This window comes from Camelus ferus, chromosome 8 (genome assembly GCF_009834535.1).
Source record: "Camelus ferus isolate YT-003-E chromosome 8, BCGSAC_Cfer_1.0, whole genome shotgun sequence".
In the NCBI taxonomy this organism is placed as follows: domain Eukaryota; kingdom Metazoa; phylum Chordata; class Mammalia; order Artiodactyla; family Camelidae; genus Camelus; species Camelus ferus.
Window position 1 is genome coordinate 22,330,840 of NC_045703.1, and position 16,619 is coordinate 22,347,458.

General features: G+C 43.1%; 1 long non-coding RNA gene across 10 annotated transcripts in view; it reads right to left on the minus strand.

Annotated features, from left to right (window-relative positions):
- Positions 1-16,619, minus strand: part of LOC116665292 — a 335,340-nt gene that overhangs the window by 117,385 nt on the left and 201,336 nt on the right. For 9 of the 10 annotated variants that reach the window (XR_004321832.1, XR_004321831.1, XR_004321834.1 and 6 more), the window contains exon 4: positions 4,749-4,914. This is a non-coding gene — a long non-coding RNA (uncharacterized LOC116665292). Of the gene's footprint in view, positions 1-4,748; positions 4,915-8,654; positions 8,872-16,619 lie in introns of all 10 variants that reach the window. The other variant, XR_004321835.1, reaches the window with a different exon arrangement.

Genomic DNA, 16,619 nt, shown 5'->3' on the forward strand with positions numbered 1-16,619 from the left:
CCCTCAGGGAGTCCCAGAGATACCGAGCTAAAACCCTGACGTTGGGAAGCAGCCGAACAAAAATCAGCAATTGCCGACCTCCACACTTGTTATGTAGGAAGTAAAGTCCTATTGGATTTGAGCCACTTTGGTTAGGTTTCCGTATCTGACATACCTTGGTTCCAACACTTAAGAAAGTCCACAGTCAGCTGTGGATCCCTGGAAGACCCAGGGCCCCTCCCATCTCAGGATCCAGTCTGACACCTCCCGAGAACGTTCCTCCATGAAAATAATCTCGTAACTTGTCAGCCAAAGTTTGTTGTGTCTTGCCATTAAGCACGGATATCGTCTCTGACAAACCTTGGGTAGATGTCGCATTGGTCAGGACCCAGTCAGGAAAACGGGGCCCATGTTAGGCAGCTCGTAGGGAGGATTTAATACCGGGACACGGTCACAAAGGCACTGGGAGAGCTGCAAAGCCTGGGAGAACCCAGTCAGGAACAAAGCAAGAAGCCACAGCCAGCCCAGGGCTGAAGGCACCCAGGAAAGGGAATGGAGGCTCCCAACACAAGGCAGCACTGCCGCGGAGGCCGCCCAGAGCCAGACCTCGAGGGGAAGGCCTCTCAGGACGGAGCTGGAACCTTCAAGAAAACACAACCACCGCCTCCAAGGTCATCTGGAAGGAAGAGAGAGGGAATAAATGGCCGGACGTGGCCTTTTCTCCTACCTCTCAGCTGCCCTCCAGTGCTTCCCATTGGCTGAACCTCCCTGAACTCAGTTGGTCAGGGAGCCTAAGAAAGGTGGTTTGCAGGAGTTGGCCCCCACCTCGCCGTCCACAGCAGAGAAAGCGGGAAGAGCAGAGCATGCATTTGAAAGCAAACAGCTAAAGACCGAACACTGACTTTCACTGTTCTTAATAGCAAAGCATGCATAGTAATGACTCAATGACTTTTTTACCCAGTGGCTTTTTTGGCCCCTACACCACCTCCAATGAACTTACAATAATCACAAAATGCTTGTTACACAGGATGCCAGGGATGGGTGTTTCCCTACAGAAAAACATGCAGCTTTTTTTAATGCAAAATCACATGGAAGTTCCATTTTAAGCAGTTGCAGGATTGAACTGTGGAACAAAGACAAAGAAGAGCAAACGACCTAAAAGCATAACCGTCACCATAATGGTCCCCTTGATTAGACTGAGATCATCAGGAAAGAATTCCCCCCTCAGCCTGTCTCCACGATTATGCTCTTCTCAGAACCCAAGAGAGACCTGAGCCCCATGCTTCCTACCTCAGTGGAGAAAAGGGGCGAGAGGACAGGCAGGGAATTCCAACATCATCGACCACAGAAAACTTAGCATTAAGAATCTATAGAATTGGGAAAAAAAAAAAAAGAAAAAAAAGGAATTTATAGAATTGAAAATGCCTTCACAGAAACACTTAAGTTAGTGTTTGACTGAATAACGGAGTCTGTAACCTAGCCACATGGATGCATTAAACCACCCCTCACAGTTTCTTAGGGCCTAGCTTCCGAAGTGGCACAGTATTTCCTGCCTTTACGTTGGTCACAGCAAGTCACAGGGGGCCAGGCCAGGGTCAATGCGGGAGGTGACTTAGACACCACCTCTTGATGGGAATACTAGCAAAGATGTAACCATTTTCAATTCATCACATATCTATGTATGATACTTAGGACATACTTAGCACATGGTGAGTGTTCAATACATTGGTATTATTATTTTGAACCATTAACTCTGACTTGACATTGTTGAATCTGGATAACGTGAACATGGGTATTCATTAAAGTATTATTTTGTATATTCTTTAAATTTTGTACAATAAAAAGTAAAAAAAAAAAAGATAAAAATAAAAGACTTTGTAGAGTTGAAACAAGACTTACATAAAGTAAGATTATGTTGATCAGTGTCTTGAGATCCACGAAGCATTACAGAAGTGACACAGATTGATGACAGACAGGTGGATAGATAGACAGATGGATGGATAAACTCTATCCTTTCATTTGATTTTGTGATCTTACATATAACATCTCTAACATCTTGGCATTTAACCTCAGTTGGAATCTTTACAGTGGCAGGATGCTCAGGGCTCCGTGCAATGGCTTGCGTTGTAGCCACGTAGCTGTGAGTGTGAGAAAGCCAACAGCCATTGCATTTTCTTCTATCCTGTAGTGCTGCTCTGACGCTCCCCGCTTTATCCCTCATTCAAGTAGGTGAAGCCTGCTGCCATGCCTCCCTGGCCCCAAGCTTAGAGCAGTCCTTCCCCCAAACGAAGCTGCTCTTCCTCAGACTCTCTTCTTCACTCTTAACTCTCTGCACACTTTCTTCTTAACATCTGGCAACTGGAACTAGACTTGATTATGTCATCACTGGGCGGTCAGCACAGAGTGCAGGGGGACTCACTTCTCATCTGGACATTTCTGTAGAATCTCAGATTGTATCTACATTTTTATAATATGTGGTTCTTTTCCACAGGAGCTGAGGTAATGCTTGCAAGCACTTAAGAGTGCTTGGAAACAGACAGTATCCAGCCAGCACAGGCTGTTATCTGTGTCATTTTTATATTATTTTATGTACTATGGTGACCTATTATTATTTTCATTAACTGCTCTCAAGCAAAAGTACCATCATTCGATAGTTATGTTACTGGCTTTTAAACACAAATACATAACTGTTCATTTTAAAATTTTTGCTCGTGATTTTGGCCCCTTTTTTATAGCCTATCATTTGAATACTCAATTTCCCCTTCTCGTTGTGGCAACATTCCAGCTCCGTGTTCGCCACGGTTCTGATGGGTCTTCAGTGGCTTCCCAGCCAGGACAGGGACAGAGCTCCCGGTACTAGGCAAGCCCTCATCTCTTGGTCACCATGGATCCATTAATCAACCGTCTTTGGGAGCAACTGTTCAAGGAACTATCAATGGACCAAGATAAACAGTCATTACCCACAGTTCTCCATGTTGTACATAAGGAAATCCCCAAGGATTTGCTGAAATCCTTGGTCTCCTGGCTCAGGGACCATGCCAGCTTTCGGCAGCTGAAGGAATACTATTATGAGGGAACTACTCTACCCTTGAATAATGGAGATTCTTAGCTATTTGAAAAACAGTTCTTCAAGTGAAACTAAGAAAAATGTATTAACCCCACTTAAAAAATGTTAAGTTCAGTGAAATTCATTTTTATTAAGCTCTGGATCCTGGTTAATTCAGTTTCCCATCCTGTTTACAGGTGATCTGTTTAATTAGCTAAACTAGAAAATTTCCAGAAGTATATCAATACTTTTCTTGAGCCAACCCATTCCTCCATTTTGAAAAATGAGGATTTTTTTTCCCCTGTTGCAAGTGTTCTGATACACACCTCTTTCATTTTACATTTGCCAGGATTTTGCACAGAGGAAACCAAAGAACTCAGGACCTCTGGAAGGTTATATATGGAACACAGAGATGGTTTAAGACATAAGCACTCCTCAAAAGAAGACTAATATATTTGATTTATTATCATGATAATCCTAATGAGATGAAACTACTAAAGTTACCATGCACTGGAAAGCAATTTTTTAAATGACCATCCATGTTGATAGAAATTTCTGGGTTTTTTTTCCCCCAGCTGCTAACAAAATTGTTTTCCTAAGTAAATGCTTGGTGGCTTTGCAAAATACAGGGTTTTAGTTTGAAATTCCAGGATGGATTTCACTAGTTAGTTGCTCTTTGGCCACACTAATAGCAAGAGGAAAGGTGAAAAAAAATTGCAGGTACAATATATGCTTTCAGTTGGTGTTGAGGGTCAGTTTCTTGTTTGTTCCCAGACTCTTCAAGACACAGAGGTGACAATTTTGCCTGAACACAAAGAGGAGAAATTATAATATCCCAATCCTTGGCTATCTTACGATTTCTAAATGAAGCAGCAAATGGTACGGATTCCTTGTAATTATGGAAGGTTTTGTTTCATCATCCTGGACTTGTTTTTATTAGACACAGGAAGAGTTGAATTGCATCATCATATAAAAGCAAACTTTACCTCCTATTTCTCAGAGGAAACCACAGGATTGTGAGCCTCTTTGGGGTCCAGTCTGAATTGTCGTATTTCTAGCTCTTAAATTTGGGGAGAGGAAGACAACAGCAGAAGATATTTACATTCTCAGTCTCTCCAGGTGGGTTCACATTTTACTCAGACTAGCATAAAAAATGGGTTATAAAAGTAATGTTTATGGATAATCTTACACTTCCATGATCCCAATTTAGCATAAGAGGAAAATACAAACAATAGTTCCCTGGTAACAAGTACTTCCTATGATGTTTCACTTAATTGTCACAAAAACCCAAAGAGCTAAGTATTATTATGTCCTTATTGTGTAGGTGACGAAGATGAAGCTTGAAGAGGCTAAATTACTTGTCACAGTCACATGGCGAGTAAGTGATATAACCCATGCCACCTAATGCCAAAGCCTAACTGCTTAACCTTTGTTATTATGTTGCTTCCTGAAGACCTGATCGAGCTATCAGGCATGACCAAGAACTTGACCGTGCATCTAGTTAACAGAGAACGGGGAAGTGGGGGGGTGAGGTGGCCGGGGCGGGTCTAGGAGTAGTCATTATGTGTCTTCATTAAGGCAGAATGACAGAGGTTCTCTTGAGCTTTACAAGTTCTGGTGGGACAGAGGCCCACCTCCATATCCCAGCAGGAGACGTTATTATTGGAAAACCTTGCCCACTACCTGATGCTAAGACATAGGAGGTGCCATTGACAAAGCTTACCCTGAAGTTGAGTCTGATGTTGAAAGTCTGTCATTCAGGCCTCAGCTGGCTGGCCACTGCCGTCATTGGGTGGAGATTTACTCCTCACGTAGGAGTCCCACTTTTGTTGCAAGGAAAGTCCCGCCTGCATTCTGAAAAGAACTCATTCTGAGTTCATAGACCGCACCTGCAAATACAAAAATCCAGTTACTATTGGTCCTGGTATTTTTTTTTTAGTCTATTTCCTGCAGGAATCAATCAACAACACATAGATCACGTGCCAAATTCAAATGTACACAGCTCTTCCAGCTGCAGCTGACTCCCACTGTACCTCAGTTTACCTCACATTTGACTCGCGTCACCGACAGAAAAACTACTTCTAACTTTAATGGGAAACGCTGTCAGAAACAACCTTGTGATTTGTAGGTGAGCTCATACGTTGCTCTTGAGCCCAGATCAGCACTTTCCCCACGTGTCTCCTGTAAGCCAGACTTTCATTTGGCTTTGGCTGTGAAGGATAATTAAGGTATGGGAAAGGCAAGATGGTCTTGCCAACTCAGCCGCTCTTGAGAGCAAGGACTCCCCAGGCTGTTAGTACAGCGCAGAGGAGCAAGACACGTCCATCCAGCAACACCCAGGGAGGCAGCAGCTGCCGCACCACAAGCCCGTCAGGAACACCGTGCGATACCTTGGCGACCCAGTGCATACACACCACATGCACGCGTGTGTACGTGGCTATGTACGCACATGCACACGTAAACTGAAAGCAACCTTGCATTTGCTCTTCTGTTTCATTTGTCATAACATGCTGGCCATAGTATTCATTCTTCTGGCCGCTGTAACAAATTACCAAAAACGAGTGGCTCAAAACCACATAACTAGTATGCTACAGCCCTGAAGATCAGAATTCCAAAATCAAGTCTCACTGGACTAAATCCAAGGCATCAGCAGGGCTGCTTCTCTCTGGAGGCTCTGTCGGGGAGAAGCCACTTCCTTGCCTTTTCCAGCTTGCAGGGCTCACCTGCATTCCCTGGCTCGCAGCCCCTTCATCACATTAACTCCACCAACTCTTGCTTCTGCTGTCGTAGCTTCTACTTCTCCTTGGGTCCTCTTGCCTCCCTCTTAAAAGGATATTTGCGATTACACTGGACCCACACAGATAATCCAGGAAAATCACCCAGTCTGATGATTCTTAATCACATCTGCAAAGTCCCTTTTGCCATGAAAAGTAACATATTCACAGGTTTTGGGGATCGGGATGTAGACATCTTGGTGGGGGGAGGCATTATTCAGCCTACCAGAGCCATGAACAATAAATTGACTTTCCAGTTCACTAATGGATCACATACTGCAGTGTGAAAGTCACTGGCCAAGTGTATGTCTGGGATGGAGGGGATCAGTGAGATGCCACCTGCCTGCGGGAACAAAGGGTTATGGGCATGCAGCGAGCATCCCAGGCACAGTGCGATGTATTGCATACAGTCCATCCCTTCCATCGCCGGTCATTACTCACTGTGAGTTAAGCCCTGTTGTGCCATTTTAAAGATGTGAGAATAGTCTCAGAAAGGCTAGAAGAAGCCCCCAAGACCACTCAGCTAGTAAGGGGCAGAGTCCATATCCAGACCTGGGTCCCTCTACCCATGATGACCATATTCTCTCCTCCAAGTCTTGTAGTGGCTTCTCTCGTGTCCTCCTGGACCCACCAGGAGCCAAGTCGTCACTCCAGTCCACCGGATCATCACACCGGGAAGCGATCCTCCCTACCAGGGCTTATTTCCTGGGAATCCTTGAGGTCTGAAGCTGCCCCCTTCTGGTTCCACAGACCTCTCTAGCAGAAGAACACTAATTCTCCCTCTCCTGACTCCAACGCAGACATAGCACCTGCACATTTTAATAGAAGATAGAGTTGACTAGCTTTTAATTCAGGGTTAACAACCCCAAGAAACCTGGCAAAGCTGAAATTTAAGTCAGGAATGAGGCAAAGTTGAGCAAGAATTTAATACCATAAGCTACAGAATTTTATCTCAAGGTTTATTTCTAGATTTTCAAATGGGCTTGGAGAAGGATGCTCTGGCAATCCTCTTGAAAAATTTCTAAATTGACTGTTGAAAGAAGTCAACACCAGACTTGGGGAGGAATATGGCAGACAGTGCCGCCACTCCATGGGGTATGTGGCTGAGTTCCAAACTCAAACGATCCCCTTTGAAACTTATGAATTAGAAAATAGAAAAAAAAAAAATCTCCTGTCATTTTCATGCGACTCCCTGATATAAAGAGAAAGCTAAAGCAAAATGTCTGTCAAAGACAGTCATGGTTTAAAGTGCGAGAGCGACCTCTCTGGGGCCGACTGCCACAGCGCTGCCCCCTGGCCCCGGCACCCCCACCAGATCACCATTCACCAGATTCGTTAATAATATCAATATACCTCTAGGGAAAACCATCTCTCCGTCACTCAGGCAAGTTGAAGGGTTAAACAGACTGCTGCTTCATGAGATGAAAACTGTTTCAAAGAAATCTGGATTAAAATCAGAAAAAAAAAAAAAAAACTGTATGTTGAAAAACAAAGCTGTGTTCTAGCACAGCCCAACAAAGCCTGAGCAAGCCAGCAGCAACCTTCTATGAATAAAGGCTCAGCACGTAGTAGGTGCTAGAGAAATTTTTGTTAAATGAATGAGCTTGCAATATGGTAGGAAAGCCAACAGATCAGTGATTTCTAGGTGGAAAAAGTCACTGGCGTATCATGGAATAGAAAGACTGGTTAGGGGGCCCTGATACAATTTTACTGGGATAAGTACATGGTCTCTCAGGCAGTTTTTGAAAAGAAGTTAAAATAAGGAAGATACTAGAAACCTCCAGCAGCTTCCATCCACCCAAATGTTTTCCCTTCATGGTCAGGGAAGAAAGGGGAAGGAGAGAAAGACAGAATACACTCATCAAAGGATCACCCTAGAGTGCTTGGCCGTCCAACGACATGCTAAGAAGGCTTTAGGTTCTTAAAATAAATGGAGTGGAAAAGCATTCGACCTCCTCTCTACACTGCTTTCCAGCTTTTCTTGTCTATAGCTCCAGCGCAGTGCGTGAATAACCTGCGGCTAAAAAGAAAAACTAAGTTTAGGTAATGGAGAACCCGGAAAGGGTTAACCAATAAGGAAAGGGATTCTTGCTAAAGTCTCGTTTAAGAAGCCAAGAAAGTTGAGAGCTGAAAGGGGAAAAAAAGAAAAAGGAAAGAAAGAAAGAAGAGAGATGTTATTTCATCCTAGAAACAAAACTCATAGAAATGGGATAAAGAGGGGAAAACTGAGTGATAGCTTGGAAATTTGCTAGTAATGAGAAGTCTATTTCCCTAGAGGCAACTCATCGTTTCAGACCAGATTGGACCACGCTGGAGATGCTGTTTCGCAGAGGACTGGTGCCTCCCTCAGCTCGTTTCAATGACAATGAGCATTTCTAGTTGAGTGCGAGAAGACATGAAGGGCATCTTTTATTTTCCTAAGAGGAAATTGAACCTAGGCATTGTAAGACTTCAGTATGTGCCTGTGTATGAAAACTATAAGCCAAATGCTTTTGAAGAGAAACAGAAGTATGCTGCCCTCATGACAGAGAAGTGTCCAAGAACAAAGACAGAGGTATTTTGGCATGCCATTCCTACTCCATGGATTCTTTGTTGTGATACATTTTATGACCAACTTTAAAGACATTGACCTGTTGATCTCGTTCTGGTTTTCATTCGCTGCATCCTTCTCAACATAAGAAAAAGTCCCTTAGGATAAGCAGGATTTTCATTTCTAAAAAAAATACACACACACACACACACACACAGAGCCCCAGGACTCTAACAGTTTCTCTCTTGCCATATAGAACTTTAACTGTATAAAGAACAGAAAATGGCACCATGCAATGAAGCAGAAAGTCTGGCAAGAGACTCACTTGCCTGTTGCCCCATGGGTGGAATTAGAGGTCTAATCCACAAAGACACTTCAAGTCGCCTTAGCCAGATACTCCCCACTTGGCTGCAGGCTGAGTTGTGGAAGAAGTCACTCTTCTAGTGAACACAATTTCTAATTAACATTGAAAATGCGTGGTAGCTAAGTTCACGGTGAAGACAGGCCATCTCCTCATTCTTCTTAGCTGGAGCTAAATGAAGCTGTGAAAAGGGAACAGGATAATTGCTCACGGTGGGGCCGGGTGTTTTCTCCCGCACAAACATATAATTAGGCTGTCTTAACCTCCCGGTTCAGCAATAAACACCACTTCACAGACTAATTTACAGTCGAGACTCGCAGAAGGCTGTGGAATAAACTCTCAGCGCCACGGGCCTCGCCGTTCAGTTAAAAAGAGAGCAGCTTCACTATTTCAAGTCAGCAAAAATCCTTTTGCACTTACCACAAACTAAAATGAGATTGAAATAAGGACTCTGCATTCAAAACATTGAACACACCAGCTAATAAAAAATACATTTGTGACTGGTCGTAAAAATACAGAATGTAATTGGCTATACCCTAGAAGTATTCTTTACTTACAATATTTGGAAAGACAGAGGTCTCCATAATATTGACTTTGCTAACACGTCTACATTTTTCTGTCCGCCATAATTACGCACCAGTCAGCGACACCTAACTTCTGTAGCTGCCAACAGGCCTTGACTCAGGCGGTGGGAGGGGTGCTGGCTGCAGCCTGGCACAGATAATATTTGCCTGGCAAATACTGTTGGCTTGGGGCAGTCAGGGTGGGGATGGGGGGCAGGGTGCTGTTACAAAGAGACAATTCCTTCATGGCCCCATCACCGGCCCCATTTGGACCCCTAGGACTGGGGGATTTTCCGAAGGGACGTCCTACTGTTCTTCAGTTGCCTCCTTTGCTCAAAAGCCTTCTTTGAGCATAGAACCCAACACAATCCCGTAGGGGAGGTCTCAGAAGGAGATACACCCTCTGCGGGGCTGTGTTTTCCTCTGCCCAAAGCAGACCGTCTAGAGACAGAGAGGCTGTGGTTTGACACTGACTGGACATCAGGAAGGAATGGGGAAGGGCTGTGGGCTGTGGATGTGTTAGATGTGAGGCATGTGGTGTGAGAGTTGGAGAACTGACCATAGATAAAGATGGAAGAGAGGCCTAGAGACTCTGGCATGAGAGATGAGACATAGGTGGTTTTATCCATAGTCAAATATGAATGATTTGTAGAATTACTATTCTGATTCTCAGCTCAAAGTATGGAGAAATAAAATAGTAGGTGGGTCATATTTTCCCTCAAGTCTTTTTTTTTGAAACAGTCCTCTGTTCAGCCAAGATTTGTAAAGACAAGGACTGTGCCTTATTACTGTTACCAGTCTTTAGGGTCCAAAAGTTCCCATTATAGGTACTCAGTCTTTGTTGAATGAGTAAGTGAGTGAATAAATGAATGAAAGAAATACCCTGTTGAAAGACTGAAAACTAAACAGGCTGATCTGACATTTTCAAGATGCATGCTAACTACAAAATCCCATTTTTATGTTTTTTTACTAATGAAGGGAAAATGACTGGTGCATTAATTCCAATGAGAATAATTCAGACACAATAATTCTTACTTTTCCTAAACAAGTATTGCATAAAGAATATTATTCAAAATACTATTCACATAAGAAAAGCTAGTTTTACTTCAGAAATAGTGATTCAGTCTCTCAAGTGACATGTTTATGAAATAAACAAGACAACTTTAAATGGAAAACAACAACACTTATTTTGATAACTTTACACTGAGATTACCGTGCGGGGTAAGACCATTAGTTTTAGTTACCATTTATTTTAAATTTTTGAAATTAGCAGTAACAACATTAAAAAAAAGTCAAATGATACCAAGTTTCAACTTCCTCAAATTGGCCATGCTCACATTATTAAAAAAAAAAAAAGGTGAGATCGCTTTCAAAATTTTAGTACTAATTCTATAAATTCCTGATGGTACACATGAACACAAAAATTACAGCTGATCTTTGAGAGAAGCATAGCTGTAGTTGATATTTGATCATTTTCTAAGTCATACACATTCTTCAGGCAATTCTACTTAAGTGTGTTTAACTTCCTTAATACACTTAAGGGGCCTCTTTAAGAATTAGGCTTCCTCATCTCTTAAACCAATTTTAAATGACTGAACAGTAGCGGGGGGTAGGGGGTGTGATACTGAAATCGAAGATTTTAATAAAACACATGATTCAACAGTAACCAGATATTTTGTATTTTCAAAGTTATTACAATTCCTTTATTTTTTTAGTCTCAGATCCTGCTTTGACTCCTGGAAGTATTGCAGCCAATGAATACCCAAGAATGAACAACTGCTATTAAAAAAAACTTTTCAAACAGTTTCAACAAATAAATTCCATTGTCAAAAAGATATATTTTTAAGTAGAATTTTGGCAGATTTTTTTAAATTTATTTTTTTATTTTTTCCCTTAACAGAAGCACTGGGGGTGGAACCCAAGACCCTGTGCACACCAGGCATGCACTCTACAACTGAGCTACACCCTCCATCCCCTATATACATATCTTGGACTCAGGATGTCCAAGAGTTTTTCACAAATATTTCTTTTTTCCTTACAAAGATCTTCCTGAAGCTTCTAGAGAAAGCAACTGGTCAATCAAATACATTAAAATACTTTTTAAAAAGGAAAACCATTTCAGGAGAACGATCATTTTAACATGGAAAGCCCAGATCAAGCCACAAACAAGATACATTAGTGCCCTGGTGGGGTACAGCACATACCCTGCCTGTTCACTTGCGTGTCCATTTGCACATGTACGACCATGAACATTTTGGCAACAGCCTCTTAACAAGCAAGAAGTCAGTGAGGCACTTTGAAAACCTGCCAGGAGTCATTTGCACACCCTCGGCGGGTGAAACATGGAAATGGTTTTCAGGCAGACACAAGCACTGCACATGACTGTAGTGACTGGGAAATGCGTGTCACCCTAACCCACTGGCTCTCACAGACACCCTGAATTTAAGGCTCTGGTGGAGCAGAGGTGAGAGGTGAAATAAATGATGCCATGGGAGTGAACAGTTTCCTCAAAGCAGAGAGACGGTTTCTGTTGTGTAAGAAAAGGGAAGAATTAATCAAGGTAAGGAGCCACTTAGTAGCTTAATTATGAGTCTTTTAATGTCTTTTCATAATCAGTTAATAAATACCTTAACAATAAAATTGAATGTAAGCTTTTAATAGGCCACGTTGGCTAGAACCTAAACAAAGGAATTAGCAGCTCCAGGCTTTTGTGCGGTAACTGTTAGCTGTTTGGTGCCAGGAGAAACAAAGCATTTTGAGCGTTTTTGTTTTTTTGTTTTTTTGGGGTTTTTTTTTGGTGCCTCCCCATAATAAACGCTTGTAATATTCCCAGTTTCTGGAGTGTAAGACGCAGATCTTATTTATCACAGTATGAGACACACCTGGCACGCGGATCAGGAAACAACTGTTTTACTTCATTTCTGTCATCACCTTCCAACAGATTTCTTTCACATTCCAATTTGGATGGGAGGACTTGACTTTCTCTCCATAAGTTCTCCATTAACAGTTTCACAGCAGAAGGCGCCATTGGTCCGTTTCCTCTTGCAGCAATTAATTACCCGGAGCGGCGTGTTTTGACTCCCTGGCCGCGGGCGCGTCAAGTCTTTGGCATTTACTCGGATCTGCCAGCAACATCTTTATCCTCAAGCCCCGCATCCCCCGGGCTGAGCCGCGAATTGTCAGAATTCCTCGGACCGGGGATGACGAACATGGTGTCAAGTCAGCAGCACAAATTACCAACTTCATCTCCCTTCAGTCACTTTTATTAATATGTGTTTGATTGGAGGGAGGCCTTTTTGGAGGTTGTGTCACTTTAGGGCGATCGGCACATGAAAGGCGTCTCTGCTCCTCTATTACCCCGCGGCAGGCGTATCGGACTGGGGGTCTTGAGCTCTGGGAGCCCCGAGAACAACTATGCACTAATAAACCTTGAAAAGCTTGAATTACACTGTAACCCACAAAAATTTTCAAATTAAAAAGGCATATTTAGAGGCCCCCCGTGGATAGTGATTTTATTTAGTTTAATTCCCTCTTGTGGCCAATTAGATAGACACCCTTGCACACAGGCGCACACTCCGGGAGGAAAAACGGGGAAAAAAGTTCAACTTTGGTTTTGGGGTGGGGGGGGAAGTGGCAGTATATCATTCCTCCATAGACAGAAATTATTTTCCCGGCTGTTGTTCTGTAAAGAACAGGACTGTTAGAAATCAATGAAAGGACATGCAAGATGGAGTTTCATTTGGATTCGTTTTTTAAAGCTATACAGTACTCCAGCTCCTTCCTAATTCTGCCCCAGTGAATTGCCAAGACAAAGAAACAAAAGCAAAAATTCCACCACCAGGCAGAGCCTATTCCTGCAGTTCTTTTCAATTATCTTCTAGTCAAAATGACTTCTCCTTCAAGGAAGGCTTCGAATGCGTGGCTAATGGTAGGTTTGTTTGCATTTGTTTTTTAATTAAGTGGCTTGTACAACTTGAATGCATTTTTTTTTAAATCATCTCTGCCTGGAGCTCATTTACCCCAATGGAACTCAGATCGACACGAGAGATATATTTGCTACAAAAATTGTTCATCGCATCTCTCGTGGCTCACCGCTGCTCTTTCCATCAGAATTGCAAAATTCACCTCCTTCTCATCTGGTGGCAGGCTCCATATGGACCATATGAAAAAGGAGTTAATAAAAGGCACGTTGGAAACATAAAGCGAGGTCAGGGGCAACAGTTTGGCTGAAGGCCTTTCTTGAAGTGTGGAAAACAAAAGAACAAGATTGTTTTAGCAGTTGCAGCTGTGGGGAGAGACAGCTTCAGGCAGGGAGTGGCAGGCGAAGCCCTCGCTACCTGTTTCATGCGTCCATCAGAACCACTGTACTCTCCCCAACACAAATATTCTGCCCAGTAGGTGCCCCCAAGCTTTGGAAAGTCTCAATAGGGAAAAAGAAGAGAAAAATCCCCATCTTGCTCCCCAAGGGGTAGGGTCAGGCTGAGAGTGGGAGGGCCCGCCTGAGACTTCAGACTCGAACGCCCCCTCCCCACCTCTGCGTCCTCCTCAGCCAGCAGTGATGAATGGCGGTACTGTGTGCACGGAGAAAGCCACCCGGGTTGGATGCAAGTCAGCGGGCAGGTTTTTTAAAATAAGTACTTAAGATTCTGTGGTCGGGTTCATCCGATGCCAACCAAACGGGAGGAAAGAAAACAACATTGTCAGTCAAGCAGTTGCTTGTTCCACAAGACCTCAAATATGTCACTTGACAGATTTGTTTTCTTAATGAACGGACTGGTTACTTTGGCATCACTTAAGAGCCACGAGGCAAAGAGTGAAACTCGATCAGAACTTTATCATTTTAAAATGAAGATAAAAGAGAGAACACTTAATAATTATGTCACAGGACAATGATAATGAACCCACAAAACCCTTTAAAATATGTGAATGTAAGTCAGTTTACCAGAGTAGCTGTGAGCCAGCCAAAGAGAAGACTTTATCATCTTGATAAAGAATGAGAAGAAAGGTCACCCCAACAGGACAAGCCAGGCTCCCAAAGAGGGACAAGTACTATGGGTGGAGCAGGGAGCAGTGGGGATCCCAAAAGTGTGGGTGGACAACACAGAGCCATCATCCCCCTCCCCACGCCATTAATTCTGTTCTTAGTCGAGTAACTTCTCCCCTTCAGACTTGGCTTCCGCATTTGTGAAAAGGAAACAATAATCTCACCTTCCCAGGTTCAATCACACAGGTGTGCAAAGAACTTGACAGAGTGCCTGTCACATAGTAAATGCTCAACCAGGGTTAGAACAGGTGCTTTCTCTTTCCTTCCCTGCCTCCACCCATCCCTAGAAACAGCCTCAGTAAAGCACCACTCAGCATGGTGCATTCAAAAGCAGACTGCTGTTGTCTTAGGAAAATCTTTCCTTCCAGTAGGACTTACCTAGACTAGAAGTAGTGAAAGGATCTAGATCAGTGGGGCCAGAAATTCCATGATGGAAAACTTATGAGAACAGTGGAAAGAGCCCTGCACACCACCTTCTATCTCTCTTCCATATCAACCTTCATAGTTCAAAGATTCATTCCAAATCCACTTCCCCTCTAGACACTTACTACTCAGGAAGTGTTTTCTCAGTGAGCAGCAACAGCACCACCCAGGAGCTTGTTAAGAATGTAGACACCACTCCCCTCCACCCACCTGTTCAGTCAGCTTCTGCAAGGATTCCCAGATTGTTACTTTGCACATTCAAGTTGGAGAATTTCTTAAAAAATGCTAATACTGGGATCAAATCCTAGGCTAATTAGATCAGAATTAGGCATCGGGACTTTTTAAACTTTTCCAGATGATGCCAGAGTGCAGCCAAATTTCAGAACCACTGCTCCAGTCCCATTAGCAAAAAGAAACATTAAAAAATAAGAAAACATTTAAACAACAAAAAAATTTGGGTAGAAAGGACTACCCTTGAGGTAGATCCATGAGAAAAAGAAGTTTTCAAATCTGTGCTTAAAGACCTCTGCATTTCTCAAGTCCTAGTGATAGAAGAAGGGGAACCACCAACATCTTCCTACTTAAACCTTGGCCCTTACACACCTCTCGGGTAACAAGGTATCCGGGTGGGCAGAACATTTATTGACATAAGTCCCCGTGTTTATTGATGCTGCCCATTTTCCTCTGATTTTAGAAATCTGTAGGGGAAGTGCTGTGACTTTGAAAAGGCTATTTTTTTAATAATCAAATTGTTTTACTTAAAGGTTTATATAACATGCTATACTATTAAACAGTAAATAAAAACCACTGACAAATCCCGGGTCCCCCACAGGTAGTTTGGCACATCCTTAATTATCTGGTTTATGAGCAAATTGCCACCTCAGCTTGGGTTTCCAGCTTGTTAGATGCATGTGTGTGCACACACTTTGTACTTGGCAACCTCTCAGCAGATTCAGTCTCCAAATGATGTCTCCAAACTATGTTTTGGGGGCGGCGGGGTGGGGGCATGGGAGGCAGGAGTTGTCAAAAGCAAAAGGGCTGAACTTTTGGGTGAGAGTTTTGCTTATCTGTTTCTGTTGTAAGTCTTAGCTTAATTTGATGATTTTTTTTTTTTTTACTTAGTGTACAGGAGGACCTGAAAAGGTTCTCTATGACCACCGACTGCATCAAAGTCAACCCACTTTTTATACTGAAGTTTTCCATGAAAGCTGAAATGCCTCTCCCACAGCACCTCTGTCTATGTATGCTACTTTCTAATTTCCCTGTTTGCAAGGATAGCTGGGAGGCTCACCATTGCCTCCTAGCAATTAAACCTTCCAAAGAGAGAAAATCATTCTCTGTGCCTTCAAACTTAAGCTCAATAACATTCTTCCATGGCATTCGATGATTTTCGTTTGTACTTTTATTGTTTTACAAGTGTCTGCGCTCAGAGAGTCTCCCAAGTGTTTACAATCATCTCTAATCCGAAAACTCCATGAAATCAGGGTTTTTCTCCTGGACCTCAGAGGCTCACAGCATCATCTGGGATCTGCCCCACGGGCTCCCCCTGGCGGCTGCACCCGGCTTCTCCTCTGCTTCTCTCACGGGAAAATGCCTCTTGGGATTCACTGAACGAATCAGAAACGAGAAGTGTGGGGCAGACAAAGGAGGAAAAACAGTGGGCCATGCAGCCTCTTTGCGGATTGGTTCTCGTTAGGGAAAGTCAAGAGTTAGTTTTTTAATCAAGTTCCAGGTCCCAGCAACTTTACTGCCCAGACACCAGAGAATGCACAGGATGAGCATTTATGGACATCCCCTTCCCCGGATCATGGGCACACCAAGTGTTACAAACCATCGCGAGCCCCTGAATCCGGTATTGATTAGACAATGTCTGGAGCCGGCAAACATTATTAATATATA